Consider the following 19438-nt stretch of genomic DNA (forward strand, 5'->3'; position numbering starts at 1 on the left):
TGTGACATGTACAGGGTGGGAAAGGAAATATCATCACTTTTCTGCCTGGTCAATGTGAATGGCCCCCACTCCCCAAACTTGCCATGTGGCACATGCTCTCATCTGTCGTGCGTTGCACTCCTCATTCACTCACCTCCCCACCATCTTACATCCACCCCACTCAACACAGGCATAGCCCATTCAACGTGCACCCTGTGTACTAACCTGTTGGTCTGGAGGACCGTAGAGTAGCGCATACTGGGGGAGGACCCCATCAACAAGTTTCTCCAATTCTTCTGAAGTGAAGGCAGGGGCCCTTTCCCCAGTAGCAGCAGCCATTGTATCTCCCAGACCGAGGTCACAGCAGCACTTGCAGTATAGGTCCTTGTTAGAAATGGGGTCCTTGGTTGACAGTCAGGTTACCCCCTGTTCAAGCAAAGACCCTCACTCTAGTCAGGGTAAAAGAGAATCACCCTCAGCTAACCCCTGCTTACCCCCTTGGTAGCTTGGCAGAGCAGTAGGCTTAACCTCAGAGTGCTAGGCGTAAAGTATTTGTACCAACACACACAGTAACTCAATGAAAACACTACAAAATGACACAACACAGGTTTAGAAAAATAGGAAATATTTATCTAAACAAAACAAGACCAAAACGACAAAAATCCACCATACACAAGTCAAGTTATTAATTAAAAATCAAAAAGAGTCTTTAAGTAGTTTTAAAAACACACTAGCGCTGCTAGAGTGAAAATGTACCTGGTGTGCGTCAAAAATAACCCCGCACGGGCGGGCGTGCGTCGAAAATAACTCCGCACGGCGGTACTCGAGTCAAAAATCCAGCCGCACGATGAGTTGACGATCCAGCCGCGCAGGTTGCGATCTCCCAGCCTCCGTCAGCGATGCTGCGCGTCGTTTCTCCTGCTCCGTGCGTCGATTCTTCGGTCGCGTTTCCTGCGAGCGTCGTTTCTCAGCCACGGAGCTGGCGGCGCGTCGTTTTTCAGCCGCCGATCGGATTCGCGTCGATCTTTTCCCCGCACGGCGCTCTGTGCGTGGATTTTCTTGTCTTTAGGCTGCCAGCTTCTTCTTTCAGGGTCCCAGGACTGGATGGGCACCACAGGGCAGAGTAGGAGTCTCTCCAGAGGCTCCAGGTGCTGGTAGAGAGAAGTCTTTGCTGTCCCTGAGACTTCAAACAACAGGAGGCAAGCTCTAGATCAAGCCCTTGGAGATTTCTTCTCAAGATGGAAGGCACACAAAGTCCAGTCTTTGCCCTCTTACTCTGGCAGAAGCAGCACTGCAGGAAAGCTCCACAAAGCACAGTCACAGGCAGGGCAGCACTTCCTCCTCAGCTAACAGATCTTCTCCAGGCAGAGGTTCCTCTTGATTCCAGAAGTGTTCCTGAAGTCTGTAGATTTGGGTGCCCTTCTTATACCCATTTTAGTCTTTGAAGTCACCTTTCTTCAAAGGGGACTCACACCTACTTGTGAAATCCTGCCTTGCCCAGGCAAGGCCTCAGACACACACCAGGGGGTTGGAGCCGGCATTGTTAGAGGCAGGCACAGTCCTTTCAGATGAGAGTGACCACTCCACCCCTCCCTCCTAGCAGAGATGGCTAATCAGGAAATGCAGGTTACACCCCAGCTCCCTTTGTGTCACTGTCTGGTGTGAGGTGAAAAACAACCCAACTGTCAAACTGACCCAGACAGGGAATCCACAAACAAGGCAGAGTCACAGAATGGTTTAAGCAAGAAAATGCTCACTTTCTAAAAGTGGCATTTTCAAACGCACAATCTTAAAATCAACTTTACTAAAAGATGTATTTTTAAATTGTGAGTTCAGGGACCCCAAACTCCACATGTCCATCTACTCTCTAGGGGAATCTACGCTTTAATCATATTTAAAGGTAGCCCCCATATTATCCTATGAGAGCGACAGTCCTTGCAACAGTGAAAAACGAATTTAGCAGTATTTCACTGTCAGGACATATAAACCACATTACTATGGCCCTCATTCTGACCTTGGCGGGCGGCGGAGGCCGCCCGCCAAAGTCCCTCCGTCAGGTTACCGTTCCGCGGTCGAAAGACCGCGGCGGTAATTCTGACATTCCCGCTGGGCTGGCGGGCGGCCGCCTTCAGGCCGCCCGCCAGCCCAGCGGGAAAGAGGCTTCCACGATGAAGCCGGCTCGGAATCGAGCTGGCGGAGTGGAAGCTGTGCGACGGGTGCAGTTGCACCCGTCGCATATTTCACTGTCTGCGCAGCAGACAGTGAAATACATTTAGGGGCCCTCTTACGGGGGCCCCGCGACCCCCCCTACCGCCATCCGGTTCCCGGCGGGCGGACCGCCGGGAACTGGATGGCGGTAGGGGGGGTCGGAATCCCCTCGGCGGCGCAGCAAGCTGCGCCGCCTTGGAGGATTCCAACGGGCAGCGGAAAACCGGCGGGAGACTGCCGGTTTTCCTGCACTGACCGCGGCCAAAGCGCCGCGGTCAGAATGCCCTGCGGGGCACCGCCGGGCTGTCGGCGGTGCTCCCGCCAACCGCGAGCCTGGCGGTCACAGACCGCCAGGCTCGTAATGAGGGCCTATATGTCCTACCTTCTCCATACACTGCACCCTGCCCTTGGGGCTACCTAGGGCCTACCTTAGGGGTGCCTTACATGTAAGAAAAGGGAAGGTTTAGGCCTGGCAAGTGGGTACACTTGCCAAGTCTAATTTACAGTGTAAAAATACACACACAGGCACTGCAGTGGCAGGTCTGAGACATGATTACAGAGCTGCTTATGTGGGTGGCACAACCAGTGCTGCAGGCCCACTAGTAGCATTTGATTTACAGGCCCTGGGCACCTCTAGTGCACTTTACTAGGGGCTTAACAGTAAAACAAATATGCCAATCATGGAGAACCAATTACGTACACATTTTAAACAGGAGCACTTGCACTTTAGCACTGGTTAGCAGTGGTAAAGTGCCCAGAGTAACAAACACAATAAAATCAGAGTCCAGCACACATCAACAACCTGGGGAACAGAGGCAAAAAGTTAAGGGAGACCACGCCAAGGATGAAAAGTCTAACACGTGTCCCCCCCAGCTAAAAGTGGGGAGCAACTACCCAACCTCATGGGAGTTCTCATCACTAAGGCGGAAGAACCTGGACAGACCATCAGCATTGGCGTGCTCTGTACCAGGACGATGTTCCACCGTAAAGTCCATCCCCTGTAGGGAAATGGACCACCTCAACAGTTTTGGATTCTCACCCCTCATCTGCATTAACCATCTGAGGGGCCTGTGGTCGGTCTGAACTCAGAAGTGAGTCCCAAACAAGTAGGGTCTGAGCTTCTTCAGTGCCCAGACCACAGCAAACGCTTTGCGTTCTATGGCACTCCACCTACGTTCCCTGGGTAGTAACCTCCTGCTAATGAAGGCTACGGGTTGATCTAGGCCCTCTTCATTAAGCTGTGAGAGTACTGCTCCAATACCATGCTCTGAGGCGTCTGTTTGCACAACAAACTCCTTGGAGTAGTCAGGTGCCTGCAGCACAGGTGCTGTGCACATGGCAGCCTTCAGGGCATCAAAAGCGTTCTGGCAAGCCTCTGTCCAGATCACTTTCTTGGGTTGCTTCTTGGAAGTCAACTCAGTTAAGGGGGTAACAATGGTACCATATCCCTTAACAAACCTCTGGTAATATCCTGTGAGACCTAAAAAGGCTCTCACTTCAGTCTGGGTCTTGGGAGGCTCCCAAGCCAGAATCGTATCAATCTTAGGCTGTAGGAGTGCCACCAGGCCACTCCCCACCTGGTGTCCTAAGTACACCACAGAACCCTGCCCTATTTGGCACTTGCTCGCCTTAATAGTGAGGCCTGCTTTCTGCAGGGCCTCTAACACTCTCCAGAGGTGTTGCAGGTGTTCCTCCCATGTGGAACTACACACAGCAATGTCATCCAGGTAGGCGGCACTGAACTCATCCAGTCCTGCCAACACCTGGTTGACCAACCTCTGAAAGGTGGCAGGGGCGTTCTTCATCCCAAAGGGCATCACATTGAAGTGGAAGTGCCCATCTGGGGTAGAGAATGCTGACCTCTCCTTTGCCCCCTCAGTTAAGGCAATCTGCCAGTACCCAGATGTTAAATCAAACGTACTGAGGTACTTGGCAGCTCCTAACCGATCAATGAGCTCATCAGCTCGGGGGATGGGGTGTGCATCAGTCTTGCTGACCGCATTGAGACCCCGGTAGTCCACACAGAACCTAAGTTCTGGAGTGGCACCAGGAGCAGCAGCCTTTGGGACCAAGACCACTGGGCTGGCCCAAGGACTGCTGGAGCGCTCAATAACCCCTAGGGTTAACATTTTGGAGACTTCCTCCTTAATGCAAGCCCTGACCCTGTCAGTCACCCTGTAAACCTTATGTTTAACAGGTGTACTGTCCCCAGTGTCCACATCATGTGTGCACAGGTGTGTAACTCCTGGGATCAGGGAAAACAGCGAGGCGAACTGTCCCAGCACGTGGCGACAGTCCCTCTGCTGTTCCTCCGTCAGGGAGGGGGAGAGGATCACTCCCTCCACAGACCCATCTTTCTCTCCTGCAGACAGGAGGTCAGGAAGAGGCTCACTCTCTTCCTCCACCCCGTCATCTGTCGCTAGGAGCATGGATAGCTCAGTTCGCTCAAAGTGTGGTTTGAGGCGGTTGACATGTAGGACCCTCAAAGGGTTCCTGGGGGATTGTAAGTCTACCAGATAGGTGACCTCGCTCTTTCTTTCCACCACCTCAAAAGGCCCAGTCCACTTATCTTGGAGAGCCCTAGGCTCCACTGGTGCCATGACCCACACTTTTTGTCCAGGCTGAAACTCAACCAGAGTGGCATTCTGGTCGTACCACCGTTTCATATCCTCCTGGCTTGCTTCCAGGTTCTCCTGAGCGAGACTCCTGAAGCGGGCAGTCTGGTTTCTTAGTGCCAGCATGTAGCTAAATACATCCTGGGGTGGTTTACTAGGAGCTTTCTCCAAAGCCTCCTTCACCAGACTGAGCGGTCCCCTCACAGGGTGGCCATAGATGAGCTCAAAGGGGCTAAAGCCAAGTCCCTTTTGAGGCACCTCCCTGTAAGCGAACAGAAGGCATGGCAAGAGGACGTCCCACTTACGCCTCAAGGGCTCTGACAGGCCCTGAATCATGCCTTTCAAGGTGCGGTTGAATCTCTCAACCAGACCATTACTTTGGGGGTGGTAAGGGGTGGTGAACTTGTAGGTTACCCCACACACCTTCCACAGAGACTTCATATAAGTGGATATGAAGTTTGTACCTCTATCAGATACCACCTCCTTGGGGAACCCCATGCGGGTAAAAACCCCCATCAAGGCACGTCCCACCACGGGGGCAGTGACCGCCCTTAGAGGAAGGCTTCTGGGTACCGCGTGGCATGGTCCACCAAGACCAGGATGAACCTGTTGCCCATGGCTGTCTTGGGATCCAGAGGCCCCACAATGTCAATTCCTACCCTTTCAAAGGGAGTACTGACTACAGGTAAAGGTTGGAGGGGAGCTTTGCATTTCCCCCCACTCTTGCCACTTGCCTGACAAGTCTGACAAGACCTACAATAAGCAGCTGACTGCTTGTGCATCAAGGGCCAGTAAAAGTGGGAGACAAGCCTCTTATAGGTCTTGTCCTGCCCTAGATGTCCTGCCAAAGGCACATCATGAGCCAAACCCAGTAGGAAGGCCCTGAAGCACTGGGGTACCACCAGCATACGAGCTGACCCAGGCTCAGGAACCTTAGGCTCACTATACAGGAGGCCATCCTCCCAGTAAATCAGGTGAGTACCTGGCGCCTCGCCAGCCGCCTGGGTTGCAGCCTGCTGCCGCAGCCCCTCAAGAGTAGGGCACTCCTTCTGCGCTGTGCAGAATGCTTCCCTGGTGGGTCCCCCTTCCTGCTGCCACTGTGACAGCTCAGGGACCTCCCCCAGTTCAGCCACCTGTTCCCCTGTAGGCTCCGGGGCATCACCCTCAGGCTCTGCCTCCTCCTGGACCGTGGGAACTTCTGGGGCCGGTTTCCCGCGCCCCCTGCCCTTCCTCTTCTTGGCGGTCCCCTGGGCCACTGTTTCAGGCTCCAGGTGCTCTTGACTACCCTGATTGGCTGCCATAGACCGGGTGGATACGCATACCCACCCAGGCAGACCCAACATCTCCAAGTGAGACCTGTGTTCCACCTCCTTCCAAGGGGAATCCTCCAGGTCGTTACCTAGCAAACAATCAACAGGCATGGTTGGACTCACAGCTACTTTCCAGGAACCTGAGACCCCCCCCCCATTCAAAGGGAACCTGCGCCACTCTGCAGAGGCGCTCAGAGTTGTCTACCGCAACTACTTGGTGAAGTACCCGGGGATCAATCTGCTCTTCAGACACCAGGTGACTCCTCACTGTAGTCACACTGGCTCCTGTGTCTCTCAGAGCCTCTACCCTCTGTCCATTGATGGTCACCCATTGCCTGTACTTCTTAGTGTTATCAGGCACTAGGTTTCTCTGGACCATCTCACTGTCCCCTAGTGAGACAAGGGTCATTTCTGCTGGTTCCCACCCACCTGAAACCAACTCCTCCCCAAGCGCTACACTGGCCAAACCCTGGGACGGTGCACCAGTGGGTGCCGGTGTACTTCTGGGGCATTTGGGGTCCCCCCTCACATGACCCACCTGGTCACATGCATAGCACTTACGTGGGGGACCACCTGCCACTGGCTTCCCTTTGGACAACCATAGCTTCTTTTCACTGGGGGGTTGGGAATCCTTACCCTGGGGATCAGTTTGGGGCCCTTTAGAGAACTCCCCCTGTTTGCCCTTACCCCCCCCTTTCTTCTGAGAGGGACCCTGCCCACCCTTGGCGTGGTCTCCCCCATACCTCTTTTGGACCCTGGTGCTCTCCCAGCTGTCCGCTTCCTGTGCAAGCTTCCTGGGGTCAGTCAGCTTGCTGTCAATGAGGTGCTGGCGCAGCTCTGGAAAACATAAACTGTACAAATGCTCCCAAGCAATTAAATTGTAAAGCCCCTCATACGTGTTTACCTTACTGCCCTTCACCCAACCATCCAGTGACCTGCAAAAAGAATCAACATATTCCAACCATGTTTGGGATTCCTTTCTCTTGTAGGATCTAAACTTCTCCTTGTACTGCTCAGGGGTGAGACCATACCTGGTAAGTAAGGCCTCATTCATGACAGGGTAGGTGAGATCCTGAGCATCCCCTAAGGCTGTCAGTGTGTCCCTCCCCTCTGCCTCAAAATGCTTCCACAGGGCTGCCCCCCAATGAGCTTCAGGGACCAGGTTCATGTGGAAAGCTGACTCATAAACCTTGAACCACAAGCAGATATCGTCATCCCTCTTATAATCCCTCACAAGGTCTTTTTGGATGTGTACCCTTCTCTCAGGCTGCACTGTAGGATTGCTGCCACCATCTCTACTGGACTGACTCCTCTGATCTATCTCTTTTAAACTGAGCTCATGAGCCATGGCTAACTTCCTTTCCTCAATAGCCAGCTTTCTCTGTTCCACCTCTAGACTGAGCTTTTTCAACTCCAATTGGTACTCCCTCTCTGCCTGTCTGTCCTGTAACTCTTCAGGTGTCAGACCCTTGGAGGATACACTGCTACTTGCCCTAGAGACTCCTTCCCTGGGAATAACAGGCCCCCCCAATATACCATTCTGTACTGATTGCTCTCTCTCCTCATCCTCATCCTCCTCATCCTCAGTGTGCCCTCCAGTGCTTCTGGTTGTCACCCAGGCCCTCAGCGCCTTTTTCAGCTCATCCTTCTTGGAAGAGCTCTTAATGGGACAACCAAAATTTTTACAAAACTGCTTTAGCTGAGCCTTGTTATAACTATCCAATTGCTTCAGGTCAAAAACAGCTTCAACTGGTGCATCTCCAAGTAGAGACATGATAAAAGGTTAAAAGAGTGCAAAGTTCCAAATGCAGAAAAGCAAGTTCTCAAATGAAGTTCCAGAAAAGTCAATCACCGGATCAGCGAAAAAAGAAACTGAATGCAGAGCAAAAACAGTCCAAATAGAAAAAAAACTAAAATCACAAGACTAGTAGTATGTGGTCACGTAGTGGTCTGAGATCAAAACAGTAGTGTACACTTAATTACTGTATGTCAAGCACAAATACAAGTCCAAATCCCGACCGCTGATCACCAATGTTAGAAATGGGGTCCTTGGTTGACAGTCAGGTTACCCCCTGTTCAAGCAAAGACCCTCACTCTAGTCAGGGTAAAAGAGAATCACCCTCAGCTAACCCCTGCTTACCCCCTTGGTAGCTTGGCAGAGCAGTAGGCTTAACCTCAGAGTGCTAGGCGTAAAGTATTTGTACCAACACACACAGTAACTCAATGAAAACACTACAAAATGACACAACACAGGTTTAGAAAAATAGGAAATATTTATCTAAACAAAACAAGACCAAAACGACAAAAATCCACCATACACAAGTCAAGTTATTAATTAAAAATCAAAAAGAGTCTTTAAGTAGTTTTAAAAACACACTAGCGCTGCTAGAGTGAAAATGTACCTGGTGTGCGTCAAAAAATAACCCCGCACGGGCGGGCGTGCGTCGAAAATAACTCCGCACGGCGGTACTCGAGTCAAAAATCCAGCCGCACGATGAGTTGACGATCCAGCCGCGCAGGTTGCGATCTCCCAGCCTCCGTCAGCGATGCTGCGCGTCGTTTCTCCTGCTCCGTGCGTCGATTCTTCGGTCGCGTTTCCTGCGAGCGTCGTTTCTCAGCCGCGGAGCTGGCGGCGCGTCGTTTTTCAGCCGCCGATCGGATTCGCGTCGATCTTTTCCCCGCACGGCGCTCTGTGCGTGGATTTTCTTGTCTTTAGGCTGCCAGCTTCTTCTTTCAGGGTCCCAGGACTGGATGGGCACCACAGGGCAGAGTAGGAGTCTCTCCAGAGGCTCCAGGTGCTGGCAGAGAGAAGTCTTTGCTGTCCCTGAGACTTCAAACAACAGGAGGCAAGCTCTAGATCAAGCCCTTGGAGATTTCTTCTCAAGATGGAAGGCACACAAAGTCCAGTCTTTGCCCTCTTACTCTGGCAGAAGCAGCACTGCAGGAAAGCTCCACAAAGCACAGTCACAGGCAGGGCAGCACTTCCTCCTCAGCTAACAGCTCTTCTCCAGGCAGAGGTTCCTCTTGATTCCAGAAGTGTTCCTGAAGTCTGTAGATTTGGGTGCCCTTCTTATACCCATTTTAGTCTTTGAAGTCACCTTTCTTCAAAGGGGACTCACACCTACTTGTGAAATCCTGCCTTGCCCAGGCAAGGCCTCAGACACACACCAGGGGGTTGGAGCCGGCATTGTTAGAGGCAGGCACAGTCCTTTCAGATGAGAGTGACCACTCCACCCCTCCCTCCTAGCAGAGATGGCTAATCAGGAAATGCAGGTTACACCCCAGCTCCCTTTGTGTCACTGTCTGGTGTGAGGTGAAAAACAACCCAACTGTCAAACTGACCCAGACAGGGAATCCACAAACAAGGCAGAGTCACAGAATGGTTTAAGCAAGAAAATGCTCACTTTCTAAAAGTGGCATTTTCAAACGCACAATCTTAAAATCAACTTTACTAAAAGATGTATTTTTAAATTGTGAGTTCAGGGACCCCAAACTCCACATGTCCATCTACTCTCTAGGGGAATCTACGCTTTAATCATATTTAAAGGTAGCCCCCATATTATCCTATGAGAGAGACAGTCCTTGCAACAGTGAAAAACGAATTTAGCAGTATTTCACTGTCAGGACATATAAACCACATTACTATGGCCCTCATTCTGACCTTGGCGGGCGGCGGAGGCCGCCCGCCAAAGTCCCTCCGTCAGGTTACCGTTCCGCGGTCGAAAGACCGCGGCGGTAATTCTGACATTCCCGCTGGGCTGGCGGGCGGCCGCCTTCAGGCCGCCCGCCAGCCCAGCGGGAAAGAGGCTTCCACGATGAAGCCGGCTCGGAATCGAGCTGGCGGAGTGGAAGCTGTGCGACGGGTGCAGTTGCACCCGTCGCGTATTTCACTGTCTGCGCAGCAGACAGTGAAATACATTTAGGGGCCCTCTTACGGGGGCCCGCGACCCCCCCTACCGCCATCCGGTTCCCGGCGGGCGGACCGCCGGGAACTGGATGGCGGTAGGGGGGGTCGGAATCCCCTCGGCGGCGCAGCAAGCTGCGCCGCCTTGGAGGATTCCAACGGGCAGCGGAAAACCGGCGGGAGACTGCCGGTTTTCCTGCACTGACCGCGGCCAAAGCGCCGCGGTCAGAATGCCCTGCGGGGCACCGCCGGGCTGTCGGCGGTGCTCCCGCCAACCGCGAGCCTGGCGGTCACAGACCGCCAGGCTCGTAATGAGGGCCTATATGTCCTACCTTCTCCATACACTGCACCCTGCCCTTGGGGCTACCTAGGGCCTACCTTAGGGGTGCCTTACATGTAAGAAAAGGGAAGGTTTAGGCCTGGCAAGTGGGTACACTTGCCAAGTCGAATTTACAGTGTAAAAATACACACACAGGCACTGCAGTGGCAGGTCTGAGACATGATTACAGAGCTACTTATGTGGGTGGCACAACCAGTGCTGCAGGCCCACTAGTAGCATTTGATTTACAGGCCCTGGGCACCTCTAGTGCACTTTACTAGGGGCTTAACAGTAAAACAAATATGCCAATCATGGAGAACCAATTACGTACACATTTTAAACAGGAGCACTTGCACTTTAGCACAGGTTAGCAGTGGTAAAGTGCCCAGAGTAACAAACACAATAAAATCAGAGTCCAGCACACATCAACAACCTGGGGAACAGAGGCAAAAAGTTAAGGGAGACCACGCCAAGGATGAAAAGTCTAACACGTGTCCCCCCCAGCTAAAAGTGGGGAGCAACTACCCAACCTCATGGGAGTTCTCATCACTAAGGCGGAAGAACCTGGACAGACCATCAGCATTGGCGTGCTCTGTACCAGGACGATGTTCCACCGTAAAGTCCATCCCCTGTAGGGAAATGGACCACCTCAACAGTTTTGGATTCTCACCCCTCATCTGCATTAACCATCTGAGGGGCCTGTGGTCGGTCTGAACTCAGAAGTGAGTCCCAAACAAGTAGGGTCTTAGCTTCTTCAGTGCCCAGACCACAGCAAACGCTTCGCGTTCTATGGCACTCCACCTACGTTCCCTGGGTAGTAACCTCCTGCTAATGAAGGCTACGGGTTGATCTAGGCCCACTTCATTAAGCTGTGAGAGTACTGCTCCAATACCATGCTCTGAGGCGTCTGTTTGCACAACAAACTCCTTGGAGTAGTCAGGTGCCTGCAGCACAGGTGCTGTGCACATGGCGGCCTTCAGGGCATCAAAAGCGTTCTGGCAAGCCTCTGTCCAGATCACTTTCTTGGGTTGCTTCTTGGAAGTCAACTCAGTTAAGGGGGTAACAATGGTACCATATCCCTTAACAAACCTCCGGTAATATCCTGTGAGACCTAAAAAGGCTCTCACTTCAGTCTGGGTCTTGGGAGGCTCCCAAGCCAGAATCGTATCAATCTTAGGCTGTAGGGGTGCCACCTGGCCACTCCCCACCTGGTGTCCTAAGTACACCACAGAACCCTGCCCTATTTGGCACTTGCTCGCCTTAATAGTGAGGCCTGCTTTCTGCAGGGCCTCTAACACTCTCCAGAGGTGCTGCAGGTGTTCCTCCCATGTGGAACTAAACACAGCAATGTCATCCAGGTAGGCGGCACTGAACTCATCCAGTCCTGCCAACACCTGGTTGACCAACCTCTGAAAGGTGGCAGGGGCGTTTTTCATCTCAAAGGGCATCACATTGAAGTGTAAGTGCCCATCTGGGGTAGAGAATGCTGACCTCTCCTTTGCCCCCTCAGTTAAGGCAATCTGCCAGTACCCAGATGTTAAATCAAACGTACTGAGGTACTTGGCAGCTCCTAACCGATCAATGAGCTCATCAGCTCGGGGGATGGGGTGTGCATCAGTCTTGCTGACCGCATTGAGACCCCGGTAGTCCACACAGAACCTAAGTTCTGGAGTGGCACCAGGAGCAGCAGCCTTTGGGACCAAGACCACTGGGCTGGCCCAAGGACTGCTGGAGCGCTCAATAACCCCTAGGGTTAACATTTTGGAGACTTCCTCCTTAATGCAAGCCCTGACCCTGTCAGTCACCCTGTAAACCTTATGTTTAACAGGTGTACTGTCCCCAGTGTCCACATCATGTGTGCACAGGTGTGTGACTCCTGGGATCAGGGAAAACAGCGAGGCGAACTGTCCCAGCACGTGGCGACAGTCCCTCTGCTGTTCCTCCGACAGGGAGGGGGAGAGGATCACTCCCTCCACAGACCCATCTTTCTCTCCTGCAGACAGGAGGTCAGGAAGAGGCTCACTCTCTTCCTCCACCCCGTCATGTGCCGCTAGGAGCATGGATAGCTCAGTTCGCTCAAAGTGTGGTTTGAGGCGGTTGACATGTAGGACCCTCAAAGGGTTCCTGGGGGATTGTAAGTCTACCAGATAGGTGACCTCGCTCTTTCTTTCCACCACCTCAAAAGGCCCAGTCCACTTATCTTGGAGAGCCCTAGGCTCCACTGGTGCCATGACCCACACTTTTTGTCCAGGCTGAAACTCAACCAGAGTGGCATTCTGGTCGTACCACCGTTTCATATCCTCCTGGCTTGCTTCCAGGTTCTCCTGAGCGAGACTCCTGAAGCGGGCAGTCTGGTTTCTTAGTGCCAGCATGTAGCTAAATACATCCTGGGGTGGTTTACTAGGAGCTTTCTCCAAAGCCTCCTTCACCAGACTGAGCGGTCCCCTCACAGGGTGGCCATAGATGAGCTCAAAGGGGCTAAAGCCAAGTCCCTTTTGAGGCACCTCCCTGTAAGCGAACAGAAGGCATGGCAAGAGGACGTCCCACTTACGCCTCAAGGGCTCTGACAGGCCCTGAATCATGCCTTTCAAGGTGCGGTTGAATCTCTCAACCAGACCATTACTTTGGGGGTGGTAAGGGGTGGTGAACTTGTAGGTTACCCCACACACCTTCCACAGAGACTTCATATAAGTGGATATGAAGTTTGTACCTCTATCAGATACCACCTCCTTGGGGAACCCCATGCGGGTAAAAACCCCCATCAAGGCACGTCCCACCACGGGGGCAGTGACCGCCCTTAGAGGAAGGCTTCTGGGTACCGCGTGGCATGGTCCACCAAGACCAGGATGAACCTGTTGCCCATGGCTGTCTTGGGATCCAGAGGCCCCACAATGTCAATTCCTACCCTTTCAAAGGGAGTACTGACTACAGGTAAAGGTTGGAGGGGAGCTTTGCATTTCCCCCCACTCTTGCCACTTGCCTGACAAGTCTGACAAGACCTACAATAAGCAGCTGACTGCTTGTGCATCAAGGGCCAGTAAAAGTGGGAGACAAGCCTCTTATAGGTCTTGTCCTGCCCTAGATGTCCTGCCAAAGGCACATCATGAGCCAAACCCAGTAGGAAGGCCCTGAAGCACTGGGGTACCACCAGCATACGAGCTGACCCAGGCTCAGGAACCTTAGGCTCACTATACAGGAGGCCATCCTCCCAGTAAATCAGGTGAGTACCTGGCGCCTCGCCAGCCGCCTGGGTTGCAGCCTGCTGCCGCAGCCCCTCAAGAGTAGGGCACTCCTTCTGCGCTGTGCAGAATGCTTCCCTGGTGGGTCCCCCTTCCTGCTGCCACTGTGACAGCTCAGGGACCTCCCCCAGTTCAGCCACCTGTTCCCCTGTAGGCTCCGGGGCATCACCCTCAGGCTCTGCCTCCTCCCGGACCGTGGGAACTTCTGGGGCCGGTTTCCCGCGCCCCCTGCCCTTCCTCTTCTTGGCGGTCCCCTGGGCCACTGTTTCAGGCTCCAGGTGCTCTTGACTACCCTGATTGGCTGCCATAGACCGGGTGGATACGCATACCCACCCAGGCAGACCCAACATCTCCAAGTGAGACCTGTGTTCCACCTCCTTCCAAGGGGAATCCTCCAGGTCGTTACCTAGCAAACAATCAACAGGCATGGTTGGACTCACAGCTACTTTCCAGGAACCTGAGACCCCCCCCCCATTCAAAGGGAACCTGCGCCACTCTGCAGAGGCGCTCAGAGTTGTCTACCGCAACTACTTGGTGAAGTACCCGGGGATCAATCTGCTCTTCAGACACCAGGTGACTCCTCACTGTAGTCACACTGGCTCCTGTGTCTCTCAGAGCCTCTACCCTCTGTCCATTGATGGTCACCCATTGCCTGTACTTCTTAGTGTTATCAGGCACTAGGTTTCTCTGGACCATCTCACTGTCCCCTAGTGAGACAAGGGTCATTTCTGCTGGTTCCCACCCACCTGAAACCAACTCCTCCCCAAGCGCTACACTGGCCAAACCCTGGGACGGTGCACCAGTGGGTGCCGGTGTACTTCTGGGGCATTTGGGGTCCCCCCTCACATGACCCACCTGGTCACATGCATAGCACTTACGTGGGGGACCACCTGCCACTGGCTTCCCTTTGGACAACCATAGCTTCTTTTCACTGGGGGGTTGGGAATCCTTACCCTGGGGATCAGTTTGGGGCCCTTTAGAGAACTCCCCCTGTTTGCCCTTACCCCCCCCTTTCTTCTGAGAGGGACCCTGCCCACCCTTGGCGTGGTCTCCCCCATACCTCTTTTGGACCCTGGTGCTCTCCCAGCTGTCCGCTTCCTGTGCAAGCTTCCTGGGGTCAGTCAGCTTGCTGTCAATGAGGTGCTGGCGCAGCTCTGGAAAACATAAACTGTACAAATGCTCCCAAGCAATTAAATTGTAAAGCCCCTCATACGTGTTTACCTTACTGCCCTTCACCCAACCATCCAGTGACCTGCAAAAAGAATCAACATATTCCAACCATGTTTGGGATTCCTTTCTCTTGTAGGATCTAAACTTCTCCTTGTACTGCTCAGGGGTGAGACCATACCTGGTAAGTAAGGCCTCCTTCATGACAGGGTAGGTGAGATCCTGAGCATCCCCTAAGGCTGTCAGTGTGTCCCTCCCCTCTGCCTCAAAATGCTTCCACAGGGCTGCCCCCCAATGAGCTTCAGGGACCAGGTTCATGTGGAGAGCTGACTCATAACCCTTGAACCACAAGCAGATATCGTCATCCCTCTTATAATCCCTCACAAGGTCTTTTTGGATGTGTACCCTTCTCTCAGGCTGCACTGTAGGATTGCTGCCACCATCTCTACTGGACTGACTCCTCTGATCTATCTCTTTTAAACTGAGCTCATGAGCCATGGCTAACTTCCTTTCCTCAATAGCCAGCTTTCTCTGTTCCACCTCTAGACTGAGCTTTTTCAACTCCAATTGGTACTCCCTCTCTGCCTGTCTGTCCTGTAACTCTTCAGGTGTCAGACCCTTGGAGGATACACTGCTACTTGCCCTAGAGACTCCTTCCCTGGGAATAACAGGCCCCCCCAATATACCATTCTGTACTGATTGCTCTCTCTCCTCATCCTCATCCTCCTCATCCTCAGTGTGCCCTCCAGTGCTTCTGGTTGTCACCCAGGCCCTCAGCGCCTTTTTCAGCTCATCCTTCTTGGAAGAGCTCTTAATGGGACAACCAAAATTTTTACAAAACTGCTTTAGCTGAGCCTTGTTATAACTATCCAATTGCTTCAGGTCAAAAACAGCTTCAACTGGTGCATCTCCAAGTAGAGACATGATAAAAGGTTAAAAGAGTGCAAAGTTCCAAATGCAGAAAAGCAAGTTCTCAAATGAAGTTCCAGAAAAGTCAATCACCGGATCAGCGAAAAAAGAAACTGAATGCAGAGCAAAAACAGTCCAAATAGAAAAAAAACTAAAATCACAAGACTAGTAGTATGTGGTCACGTAGTGGTCTGAGATCAAAACAGTAGTGTACACTTAATTACTGTATGTCAAGCACAAATACAAGTCCAAATCCCGACCGCTGATCACCAATGTTAGAAATGGGGTCCTTGGTTGACAGTCAGGTTACCCCCTGTTCAAGCAAAGACCCTCACTCTAGTCAGGGTAAAAGAGAATCACCCTCAGCTAACCCCTGCTTACCCCCTTGGTAGCTTGGCAGAGCAGTAGGCTTAACCTCAGAGTGCTAGGCGTAAAGTATTTGTACCAACACACACAGTAACTCAATGAAAACACTACAAAATGACACAACACAGGTTTAGAAAAATAGGAAATATTTATCTAAACAAAACAAGACCAAAACGACAAAAATCCACCATACACAAGTCAAGTTATTAATTAAAAATCAAAAAGAGTCTTTAAGTAGTTTTAAAAACACACTAGCGCTGCTAGAGTGAAAATGTACCTGGTGTGCGTCAAAAAATAACCCCGCACGGGCGGGCGTGCGTCGAAAATAACTCCGCACGGCGGTACTCGAGTCAAAAATCCAGCCGCACGATGAGTTGATCCAGCCGCGCAGGTTGCGATCTCCCAGCCTCCGTCAGCGATGCTGCGCGTCGTTTCTCCTGCTCCGTGCGTCGATTCTTCGGTCGCGTTTCCTGCGAGCGTCGTTTCTCAGCCGCGGAGCTGGCGGCGCGTCGTTTTTCAGCCGCCGATCGGATTCGCGTCGATCTTTTCCCCGCACGGCGCTCTGTGCGTGGATTTTCTTGTCTTTAGGCTGCCAGCTTCTTCTTTCAGGGTCCCAGGACTGGATGGGCACCACAGGGCAGAGTAGGAGTCTCTCCAGAGGCTCCAGGTGCTGGCAGAGAGAAGTCTTTGCTGTCCCTGAGACTTCAAACAACAGGAGGCAAGCTCTAGATCAAGCCCTTGGAGATTTCTTCTCAAGATGGAAGGCACACAAAGTCCAGTCTTTGCCCTCTTACTCTGGCAGAAGCAGCACTGCAGGAAAGCTCCACAAAGCACAGTCACAGGCAGGGCAGCACTTCCTCCTCAGCTAACAGCTCTTCTCCAGGCAGAGGTTCCTCTTGATTCCAGAAGTGTTCCTGAAGTCTGTAGATTTGGGTGCCCTTCTTATACCCATTTTAGTCTTTGAAGTCACCTTTCTTCAAAGGGGACTCACACCTACTTGTGAAATCCTGCCTTGCCCAGGCAAGGCCTCAGACACACACCAGGGGGTTGGAGCCGGCATTGTTAGAGGCAGGCACAGTCCTTTCAGATGAGAGTGACCACTCCACCCCTCCCTCCTAGCAGAGATGGCTAATCAGGAAATGCAGGTTACACCCCAGCTCCCTTTGTGTCACTGTCTGGTGTGAGGTGAAAAACAACCCAACTGTCAAACTGACCCAGACAGGGAATCCACAAACAAGGCAGAGTCACAGAATGGTTTAAGCAAGAAAATGCTCACTTTCTAAAAGTGGCATTTTCAAACGCACAATCTTAAAATCAACTTTACTAAAAGATGTATTTTTAAATTGTGAGTTCAGGGACCCCAAACTCCACATGTCCATCTACTCTCTAGGGGAATCTACGCTTTAATCATATTTAAAGGTAGCCCCCATATTATCCTATGAGAGAGACAGTCCTTGCAACAGTGAAAAACGAATTTAGCAGTATTTCACTGTCAGGACATATAAACCACATTACTATGGCCCTCATTCTGACCTTGGCGGGCGGCGGAGGCCGCCCGCCAAAGTCCCTCCGTCAGGTTACCGTTCCGCGGTCGAAAGACCGCGGCGGTAATTCTGACATTCCCGCTGGGCTGGCGGGCGGCCGCCTTCAGGCCGCCCGCCAGCCCAGCGGGAAAGAGGCTTCCACGATGAAGCCGGCTCGGAATCGAGCTGGCGGAGTGGAAGCTGTGCGACGGGTGCAGTTGCACCCGTCGCGTATTTCACTGTCTGCGCAGCAGACAGTGAAATACATTTAGGGGCCCTCTTACGGGGGCCCGCGACCCCCCCTACCGCCATCCGGTTCCCGGCGGGCGGACCGCCGGGAACTGGATGGCGGTAGGGGGGGTCGGAATCCCCTCGGCGGCGCAGCAAGCTGCGCCGCCTTGGAGGATTCCAACGGGCAGCGGAAAACCGGCGGGAGACTGCCGGTTTTCCTGCACTGACCGCGGCCAAAGCGCCGCGGTCAGAATGCCCTGCGGGGCACCGCCGGGCTGTCGGCGGTGCTCCCGCCAACCGCGAGCCTGGCGGTCACAGACCGCCAGGCTCGTAATGAGGGCCTATATGTCCTACCTTCTCCATACACTGCACCCTGCCCTTGGGGCTACCTAGGGCCTACCTTAGGGGTGCCTTACATGTAAGAAAAGGGAAGGTTTAGGCCTGGCAAGTGGGTACACTTGCCAAGTCTAATTTACAGTGTAAAAATACACACACAGGCACTGCAGTGGCAGGTCTGAGACATGATTACAGAGCTACTTATGTGGGTGGCACAACCAGTGCTGCAGGCCCACTAGTAGCATTTGATTTACAGGCCCTGGGCACCTCTAGTGCACTTTACTAGGGGCTTAACAGTAAAACAAATATGCCAATCATGGAGAACCAATTACGTACACATTTTAAACAGGAGCACTTGCACTTTAGCACTGGTTAGCAGTGGTAAAGTGCCCAGAGTAACAAACACAATAAAATCAGAGTCCAGCACACATCAACAACCTGGGGAACAGAGGCAAAAAGTTAAGGGAGACCACGCCAAGGATGAAAAGTCTAACACGTGTCCCCCCCAGCTAAAAGTGGGGAGCAACTACCCAACCTCATGGGAGTTCTCATCACTAAGGCGGAAGAACCTGGACAGACCATCAGCATTGGCGTGCTCTGTACCAGGACGATGTTCCACCGTAAAGTCCATCCCCTGTAGGGAAATGGACCACCTCAACAGTTTTGGATTCTCACCCCTCATCTGCATTAACCATCTGAGGGGCCTGTGGTCGGTCTGAACTCAGAAGTGAGTCCCAAACAAGTAGGGTCTTAGCTTCTTCAGTGCCCAGACCACAGCAAACGCTTCGCGTTCTATGGCACTCCACCTACGTTCCCTGGGTAGTAACCTCCTGCTAATGAAGGCTACGGGTTGATCTAGGCCCTCTTCATTAAGCTGTGAGAGTACTGCTCCAATACCATGCTCTGAGGCGTCTGTTTGCACAACAAACTCCTTGGAGTAGTCAGGTGCCTGCAGCACAGGTGCTGTGCACATGGCGGCCTTCAGGGCATCAAAAGCGTTCTGGCAAGCCTCTGTCCAGATCACTTTCTTGGGTTGCTTCTTGGAAGTCAACTCAGTTAAGGGGGTAACAATGGTACCATATCCCTTAACAAACCTCCGGTAATATCCTGTGAGACCTAAAAAGGCTCTCACTTCAGTCTGGGTCTTGGGAGGCTCCCAAGCCAGAATCGTATCAATCTTAGGCTGTAGGGGTGCCACCTGGCCACTCCCCACCTGGTGTCCTAAGTACACCACAGAACCCTGCCCTATTTGGCACTTGCTCGCCTTAATAGTGAGGCCTGCTTTCTGCAGGGCCTCTAACACTCTCCAGAGGTGCTGCAGGTGTTCCTCCC

This window comes from Pleurodeles waltl, chromosome 1_2 (genome assembly GCF_031143425.1).
Source record: "Pleurodeles waltl isolate 20211129_DDA chromosome 1_2, aPleWal1.hap1.20221129, whole genome shotgun sequence".
NCBI lineage: Eukaryota > Metazoa > Chordata > Amphibia > Caudata > Salamandridae > Pleurodeles > Pleurodeles waltl.